The sequence below is a fragment of the Cololabis saira genome, chromosome 23 (assembly GCF_033807715.1).
Source record: "Cololabis saira isolate AMF1-May2022 chromosome 23, fColSai1.1, whole genome shotgun sequence".
NCBI lineage: Eukaryota > Metazoa > Chordata > Actinopteri > Beloniformes > Belonidae > Cololabis > Cololabis saira.
This window is the reverse complement of record NC_084609.1, coordinates 29,549,885-29,559,920: the sequence shown is the minus strand read 5'-3', so window position 1 is coordinate 29,559,920 and position 10,036 is coordinate 29,549,885.

Below are 10,036 nucleotides of genomic sequence, written 5' to 3'. Positions count from 1 at the left end.
CTGCAAGACAGTTAACACGCTCATTCAGAGAGTGTGTGTGTGTGTGTGTGTGTGTGTGTGTGTGTGTGTGTGTGTGTGTGTGTGTGTTTGTCCCTGTGCTCTCCTGTTTATTCCATAGCAAGCAGAACTCCAATTTCCCGGGAGCAGAGGGAGGTGCTGGTGTCCCTTTATAACGAAGGGCTGTCCAGCACCTCCTCGTCCAATGATGAGCTGCTACAGGAAGCAGCTCGGAGGACAGGATTGTCAGTTGGAGTTATAAAAGTAAGTTTCCAATCAGGTAACATTAGATAACATAAATTATTGTATCTACATTGTGCATTCCCAACTGTCTCTTCTTTTTCCTTTCGCCTTTTACCATTTTACCCTCCACCCCCTCATTTATCCTTCAGCACAGCCTGAAATCTCTAGAGTGTGTTTCCTCTAGACCTCTGGCTCTATCCAAATTCTGGTCTTCAACAAAAACACCAAATATAACTGTCTTCACTGTTAAATGTAGCTCAATGTCCTTGGACTGTAGCAGCTCTGCAACTCACTCCAAAAATATATTCTGAACAACAATGAAAGAAAAGATGTTGCAAAGTTTCAATTTCCCTTTCACAAAAAACACAATTATTCAATTCAAAATTAAATTTTAATCTTAAAAACTCGTTTGTAGGGTAAATTTCATTTAAAATTTGTAAGTTTACCTCTTTTATTTTCGCTGGAAGTGGAAATGAAATATATTTTTTTCTTATTTTCCTAATCTTTTCCACTTCAAATTCCTTTAGGATATACCATCTTTTTATTGGGTTAGGGTAATATTCAGGGTAATAATGTTTCTAATGACTTTGTTAGTACATTTAAAGTACATCCTGACCTTATTTAACAGGAAAGTTGTGGGTCGACTTTTAAATGGAGCTACTGGAAAATTTAGGTGATTTTTTCCCCTTTAGAGAAACATTTTTTATACTGTTAAAACAATAGCTGACAAAAAAGAATGTAAAACATGGGGTCCAGTCCGTCCACATGTCATTGACTCCAGCTTCTTAATTAGTGTAAATGTGGTCATACTGGTATTCAGTAAATTATGTTTTAAAGAAATGCCCAATCGAATTATTTTAAGAGACTTAAAAAAAAAATCAATCAAAAAATGGCGTTGGATTTCACAATTTAGTTATTTACTTATGAATATGCAATTTACCTAATAAAACATAGAGGTTGCCAATTGTGCACATTTTTTTCTCTTTCAATTCAAAATAAATAATACAATTTTTCCCTTCTATATTGATTTTATATGTTGTTTTGCACAGCATGTAATTCTCAAGGTTTTTCCAATAGTACTACTATACGAGCAACCATAGAACAGGTGAGTTACACTTTCAGGTTCAGCTTTACAAAAGGTACACTCGCTATCAATATCCCTAAATCCTGAAATATATGTGTTAGATGGATATATGTTATGTAGTATTTTTAAGCGTAGTTCTCTACACTCTTTCACTTTTTTAAAATTGTATATATGTTAATAAGAACTGTCATTTTCCTATTTATTGTACAGTGAGCAAAAATAACAGGGTCAACTTCACTGTCTTGTTTGACCTGACTTGGCCAAATAAACATGATTCTGATTGTAATTTTATTTGTGATACAAAATCTAAAAGGAACAAGCCACGCCTTGTGCCAATTCATATTTATAAAAAGTGCATGCCAGAAAAACTGTTATTTTTCTTGCATTATAAAAACATTCTCTAATATGTTTATTAGTATATTTTTTTACTCAAGACATCAATACCATTTATATAAAGGGTGTTAATGAATGGGAGGATGTTGGACTGTTTCCCCCTCCGTTTGGGGGCTCCGGCGGCGCCGGGGGCGCCCATGGATGTACGGTGGGGCCCTGGCCCGGCTCGGAGGGCCGGCCCCCGTCTACTGGATGGCCGGTGGGGGGACGCGGGTGTCTTATCAGGGCCGGCTTTGCTGGTCCTGCTTCCTGGCTTTGGCCTCCGCTCCCCCTCCTTCCCCCCCTACACGATTCATACGCACATAGGCGAAGGGCGGGGGGTCCGGGTCGTGGGGGGCATTGTCCCGCGTGGCCCGGCACTCCCCGCCTCACGGTTTTAACAGCAAAATAGACACTGCACATTCAACACTTAATAAATACATTTGACAAGGACACGTAGTTCGGGAGGGGGGGGGTCGGTGTCAAATCGATACTTGGCCCTCCCCCCTCCCTGTTTTTATGGCATTATTCACATACACTCAACACCAGGGGCGGGAGGGGGTCCCACATCACCCGCGCTCCCTCACCGGCCTGGGATGGGTGGGTCGGGGTTCCCGGGCCTGGCGGGGCTCGCCGTGCAGCCTGGGGCGCCTTCTGGCAGTGCTGGACTCCTGCGGGGAGGGGGAAACGGTGCGTGATTGTGTGTCTGTGTCGGTGAGAATGCGGTATGGAAGGGTCCTGCCATGGAGGATTCGGGCCTCCATTGGCAGGACATCAAAACTTAATAATTTATCATTATTATATTATACAAAGATGGTTATTATTATTATTATTATTATTATTATTATTATTATTATTATTATTATTATTAGTAGTAGTATTATTATTATGTATAGTATATCATATTATTAATAGTATAGATATCGGATAGTTGAATGGATGAATGAATGGGATGCCTGGGTCTGGGGCCCTCCGTTGTCGGGCCTGCACGGGTGTCGCCCTGTTGGGGGGTTCCCTCTCTCCGGGCCCGTCTCCGGTCCCCCCCGCTGCCTCTGCGGCGGGGCGCCCCTGGTCTTGGAGGGCCACTTTCGTGGGGGACGGGTGCGCCTGCCGCGTCGGCGGCCGGGGCGGCTCTGTCTCTCCGGGCAGGCTGGCCCCCTGCCGGGTGGGGGTCGTTGGCCTGAAGGGTGGTGGCCTCCTGGCCGCGTGTCCGGCCCGGACCGGGTGGCCGGGGATTGCCAGGGTCGCGGTCCACCGCTGCGGGATCCCTGGCTGCTTCTTCCCGCGCCGTGGGGGCCCCGCCCGCGGGCCCCCTCGGCCGCCGCCGGGGGGGGGGGGGGGGGGGGGCCTCGCAGGCGGTGGGTTGCCTCCCTCCTACTTCTCCCCTCTGTGGGGTTGCCGGTGGCCTGGGCGGGCTCTTCCGTGTCGGCCTCTGGTCTCGCGGGTGGCGGGGTTGCTCCCCCCCCTCCCCCACTATAGATACACTTCAGGTGGTACTTTGTTTGGTTTATTACACACACACACACACACACACACACACACACACACACACACACACACACACACACACACACACACACACACACACACACACACACACACACACACACACAACACACACACACACACATATAGTCACTTAGTCACATGCATATACACACACACACACACACACACACACACACACATGATCATATACATACACACACACACACACATAGACATACACACTGGCTTGTTCACCTGCATGCTGGCTCTCTAGTTTTTGGGTTTAGGTAGCGATAGCTTAGCTCAGACTGCGACGATCAGATCTCAAGATTTAGGTCGATTGCTGTTATTGTTTTGGTTTGCTCCGTGCCGGTTTCGTGCTTTGTTTGTGGTTTTTTGTTGCAGATTTCCAGTGCTTGACGTGTGTCTCCGTGTGTTCCTGCTTCCTGGATTGGCAGTGGATGTCGTCACCCCCCCCCCCCCCCCCCCCCCCAAAAAAAAAAAAATGGGTTTGTATGTGTATATTTATGTATGTGTACGCATATGTGTGCGTATATATATGTATATATATTAAATATAGTAATAATGCACATATATACACTTTTGGTTTCTACCGTCATGGTATCAATCAATAATATGTGTGCAGACAAGGTAAAAAAAAAAAGAAAAAAAAAATGGGTTTGTATGTGTATATTTATGTATGTGTACGCATATGTGTGCGTATGTATATATATTAAATATAGTAATAAAGCACATATATACACTTTTGGTTTCTACCGTCATGGTATCAATCAATAATATGTGTGCAGACAAGGTAAAAAAAAATTAAAAAAAAATAAAATGTGGCCTTACTACTATTCCTCCTCCTACTACTACTACTACTACTACTACTACTACTACTACTGTCATTTAGCAGACGTTTTATCCGACTACTGTCTGTCTCTGTTGTGCGCAAAATATTCTCACTCCTGCCAGTGTGCACATATACACACACACACACACACACACACACACACACACACACACACACACACACACACACACACACACACACACACACACACACACACACACACACACACACACACACACACACACACACACACACACACACACACACACACACTATATTTATCCACTATTAAAGAAAACCCACACCCCAATGACTTTTGAAGGATGCTGCATTTAATCCGTTGAAATTGCCTGTAATTACATTTTTCTCCATGAAAGCCAAACTTTTCCAACGGACTTGAACGCGACTTCTTGCAATGAGATTTTTCACACCCACATTGACTTGAAATGTTGCATTCAATATGTTGACATTCCCATTAATAAATAAAAAAAAAAAAAAAAAAAAAACCCAGCCACCAAATGTTGCAGTCAACATTTTGTTTTCCACCATTAAAAAGATACCCATACAGCCCCCTCCTTACTTGAAGTGGGTTGCATTACTGTAAGCATGTGGAAATTTCCCATAATTACATTTTTGACCATTAATACCACAGATATCATTGACTTTTGAAGGATGTGGCATAAACATTGAAATTCTCATAATTACACGTTTGTTTTTTGACCATTAAGCCTGACACACCATTGACTTCTGAAGGATGTTGCAATTTCCTGCAATTGCTTTTATTTCACCATGAAAACCCATGTATTGGGATGTTGAAAGTCCCCCCCTACCCCACCACCATTAACCCCCGGAATGAATGATGCATTTATTGCAACTGGATTTTTACACACCCTTAGAAAAACACCCATACAAACCTCCCCCCCTTACTTGAACAGGGGTTGCACTTAACCATGTGGGAATTTCCCATAATAACCTTTTTTTTTACCACTAAACCCACAGAAGCCTGAGTTGAAGAACGTGGACATGTTTAAAATGTCTGTAGTTACATTTGTCCACCACTAACACCCACATGTACACCACTGACTTTTGAAAGATGTTCCGAAAGATGACCGACATGTTGACATTCCCACAACATTTACCATTGAAACCAACAGACACCGCTCTCTTTTGGAGGACATTGGATTTAACATGTTGACTACTCCAGCAATTTTTCCACCATTACAAAAGCCCATATACACCCCCCTTACTTGATGGGGTTGCTATTAACAAAATTTCCCATAATTACATTTTTGACTTATATGAAATGACACCATTGACTTGGATGTTGCAATTTTCTGCAAAAAAGCCCCACATAGACCCCCCCCCCATATTGACTTGAAGACTGTTGCATTTATTGCAACTGCATTTTCCCACAATTTCAACCACTACAAAAAAAAAACACCCCACAACCCAGACCATTGACTTTGGAGGGATGGTGCTGTAATTTCCTGCAATTGCATTTTCCCACTTTCTAAGAAAACCAATGCCCCAAGTGGCTTTTAAAAGGATGCAGCATTTAATATGTTGAATGTTTTTGAAATGGCATTTTTTCGACCATTACAAAACAAAAACCTTGTAGAACTTCCCTTATTGACTTCCGGGATGTTGCATTTAACATGTTGAAATTTCCCATAATTACATTTTGACCATTACAGTCCACAGACACCACTGATCTTTGAAGAAAGCAGCATGACATGGTTCAAAATTGTAATTTTATTTATCCATCACTAAAAACCACAAGACACCACTGACTTTCAAAGATTGTTGCATTTAACATGTCGAACATTTATGCAACTGCATTTTTTTTTCAGCATTAAAACCGATGTACACACATTGAGTTTTGCAAAGATGTCACATTTAATAGTTCCTGCAATTGCCTTTTAAAAAAAACATAATACATGCGACTGCAACACCCGGCAGTCAAAGACCAATTTATCTCCTTCCTGGGAGTAAATCCCAGCCTGCTTATAGCGTTGTCCTGACTGGCTACTCTGATAAGGCCTTGTTGATGCCCCACACAAGAAATACCCAACACCTTTTCCATTTATCCCTCAATAAGAAGAGATATCTGGGTTATTAACGGTGTCGTCACCTTTAGAGGCTCTGGTGTTACATGGTTACTGTAGCTTACTGTATGAATGGCCTCTTTGTGCACACTTCAAGTTAGTTTTTGCTGTTAAAATGCTGGATTTATCTGATACAATAACAAAATAAAACATGTCTGTCCCACTATATCCAAACCTCATGGAGAAATGTGTCCAAGCCGACTGCAGACCACTTAAACTCTTCAAACTGTTAGGAAAGTTCAGGTGTGCTGGATTCATGCTTCTTTTCTGTAGGTTGTAATGATAAACACTAAAAACCTAACTCTCCAACTCCATGTAAAGTTACATTATGAGGGCCTGAGGCCCTATTGTATCTGTAGGAATTTTTGTTTTTCTCTTTTTTCTTCCGACGAAATGAGGGCCTTCTTGCCCCCCTAAACGTGCCCCAAAAGTCACCAAATTTTGCACCAAGCCAGGCCTGGCGAAAAATTTGATATTTAATGGTTTGCATTAATGGGTGTGGCCTAACGGCTCAACAGCGGCGTCTAGAAAAGTTTGTGCCTCAAGCCCCACAATACGGTTTGACGTACATGCACGAAAATCGGTACACACCGGTACATGCGCCATGGCCGAAACTGAACAGGAAGTCGGCCATTTTGAATTAATTGTGTAATTTTGGCGCAATTTATGCCATTTCTTCGGCTGTTTCTTTGCCCGAACCGTAACGTGCACCCACGTGTGTTATACATCAAAATGTGTGTCTCCATCCTGCAACGACGCGCATTACTTTTCTCAGTCAAAAGCGTTACCGTGGCGACGCTAGACGCCAAAAAAGGCGCCCCCCCTTCATCTGCTTGGTCCATATTTGATAGTTCCTACTTTCTGCCATAACTTTGGAATGGTTTGATATAGAGAGTCGTGGACTTACTGTAGTTTTGAGTCCTTGACCATAATTGGTGCAAATTAGCCCCGCCCCTTATTCTGATTGGTCGATATGTAACACTTCCGATTTTCTGCAATAACCTTTGAATGGTTTGACATAAAGAGTCATGGGTGGTGTCATCGGACATGGTTTTCAGTCCTTGACCTTTATTGGTGAAAATTTGCACGCGCTAGGGCCCGTTCATCGCTGCTTGCAGCTTTTCGATGATTGCGCTTGTTTAAGAAGGAGCTGATTTTACAGATTACTTGAGCTGCAACAGCTGATATCACTTGAGTTTCCATTGGTCTGCATGCCTGTCCACCTGTCCACCTACATCATTACTGAGATGTCTCTGTCTCAGGGGTTTATTCTGTTTTATTTTATTTAACTTAGTAATGCATATGTTGGGGTAGAATAACATTTCAGATAAAACCTATTTAAACTAAAAGGACAAATTAAAAAAACTATTAATGTACGCAGAAATGTGAGTAAATGCACTTAGTTAATTTACACGGTTAATGATTAGGTGAAATGACATGGACGACCTTCAGAGGCTATTACTCAGACACGCCACTCCTTGTTTTGTTCTCTTCTTTTTAAATCGTTTTTCTAAGCAGGACCATCCACAATAAGCTGGCTCTGCTTGACGGTCCAGAACCAGCTCCTGCAAGTCTTTTACCCGAAGCTGGGGTTTCTACATCCAGGAAATAGCTTGTTCTTCTACACGAGTGTCAAACCCACGTTCAGCAGTGAAACAGCAGCCGTTGAACAAGAAGTTCCTTTCTAAACTCTTTGCCAGTGCTGTTGACGATGAGCCCCCACATCCTCAATAAGGACAGACGGTGATTTCAGAGTGATCTCTATCCGTGGTGCTGAACTCCTACAAATGCCTTGAATTTGTGTCTGAAATGTATTCGTTTTATTAGGCTATGTTTTTGTTGTTCTTGTGGTTTATCGGGCTTTGTCATGTTATATCATTATAGAAGTAGAAGTGGGTTTCCGCTATCTGTGGTGCTGATAAATGCAACTAAACGCTTTGGATTGTGTCAAATAGCGAGGCTTCAGGTGCTGCTGCTTGTGTGCGATGAATAACTTGCTGGGATAGATGTATAAAGTCCGAAAAATATAATTTATTAAAAAAAGGTCAACAAAACAGGTTTCAAAATTAAAATTACCCTTTGTAGAAATGAAATCTTAAATATTTCACCTTTTCTTTTCTTTCAAACATTTTTTAAAGTGTGTTCCTGCAGCGAGAGACAACAGGTTCACACACCTGAGTCATAGGGGCGGACATTAAATGATATGTTACCCTGCTGCAAGTAAACATAATTATTCTGAAAAATGGTATTATTACTTTAAGAAATTTGAGAATTATCTTTCACAATCTCTAATAGCCAATGTTCTGCTCTTACATCTAGTAAGTGCTGCACTTTTAGTTTTATAAATCTAACAAACAGAAAAATACTCAGTTACAGTGGAAGCCACTTAGCCTTAATTGTGCCAAGATTACCAAATTGAATGGACCCAAAATATTAATTTCTCAAAATTTGGGTCCAGAATGATTAACTGTCATCCTTTAAAACGGGTTTTGCTTAAAGTACTGCAGAGCAGATACTTAAGAGTGTTGTGACTGGACTTGATACGGTTTTAGTTACATAAATGACATCAGAGTTTCCGGGCCGAGGACTAAACTTCTCTGCACATTTGTGGCACTATTTGCACTTCAGTCATCTGGTACTGTTGGTCTGCTGTTTGGGTTTGGTTTTTGTGTGTCCCTGCTTCCTCAGGAATTATAACCCATATCCAGTCTCTTATATTTCATACATCTTACATGGTTTTACATGATGTTCATGCAATGAAGTTTCCAGTCTAGTGTGAATCTGAATGGTGGTTAATGCTTTAAAATCGAATGTAAGTATCTGAAGAAACAGTCCCACTTTGCACGTGAGACTATGGTGTATTAAAGTATTGCTGCAAGACTCAACGGCAAGGTAGAACAAGTATGACCAGACTGTTAGATCTGTTATATCCTCCACTTGAACTCATTCTGAATGTACTGAACTACAGTTTTTTTTAAATCTCTTTTTAATATTTTAATTCCAAAGTCCACTTATACTTTCAACATGAAACCTTCAACAGTTGTCAAAAACAGCATTGGTAATTATCGTATCAGTCAAAAGTTGCATAAATAATGCAACATTTAAATGGCAATATGACATAAATGTGAGTTTATTTTTGTCTAAATCATAAAAGCATGTAGTTGTCCCACATTTAGCAGCTTACTGCCTACCAAACTGGTTATTGCTTATATTAATTTTCTTAATTTGTTGGGAGGAGCTGGAGGAGCTGGAGGATGTAGCTGCTGTTGCCTGAACCTGAATCACATAAGAGGAGGATAATGGATGAGTGGATGTCTTGAAACACATCACACACAGCGTTGGGTGATGACAACAGTACATGGATGTCTGCTGCCCTTCACACGTAACCTTCACTCTCACCTCAAAGCTTCTCTAAGTTAAAGGGGACCTATTATGGCATCTAATACCTATTTTAAACAGGCCTTGAATGTCTTAAAAACAAGCTTTTGATTCTTTTTGCTAAATGAATTAGAAATTCATCCTCTGAACCATGTCTTTATCTTCCCATTCTCTAACCTCATTATCTATGAAGGATTCTGAGTGTGCGGGGCTATGATAATGAGGCTCTGTGCTGATTGGCTGCCTGAATGACACGATACACAGCTACGGAAAAATGGAGGAAGCTCCGGCCGGTGGAGTTAGTTGTGGATGTGGTTTCACGCATCGGAGGCCGACCGATGTAAATCGCATTTTGTCTTTTGTTACGTAACGACAGGAGCAGAATCTTATTGGCTCGTAGATCCACATCACACTGGGCGGATCATCCGGGCGGCTGTACAGACACTGCAGAATTTGGTTGCTTTCCTCCTTCTCTGAGTTGGCAGGCTGAGGGGAGACCACTTTATATATGTTGCA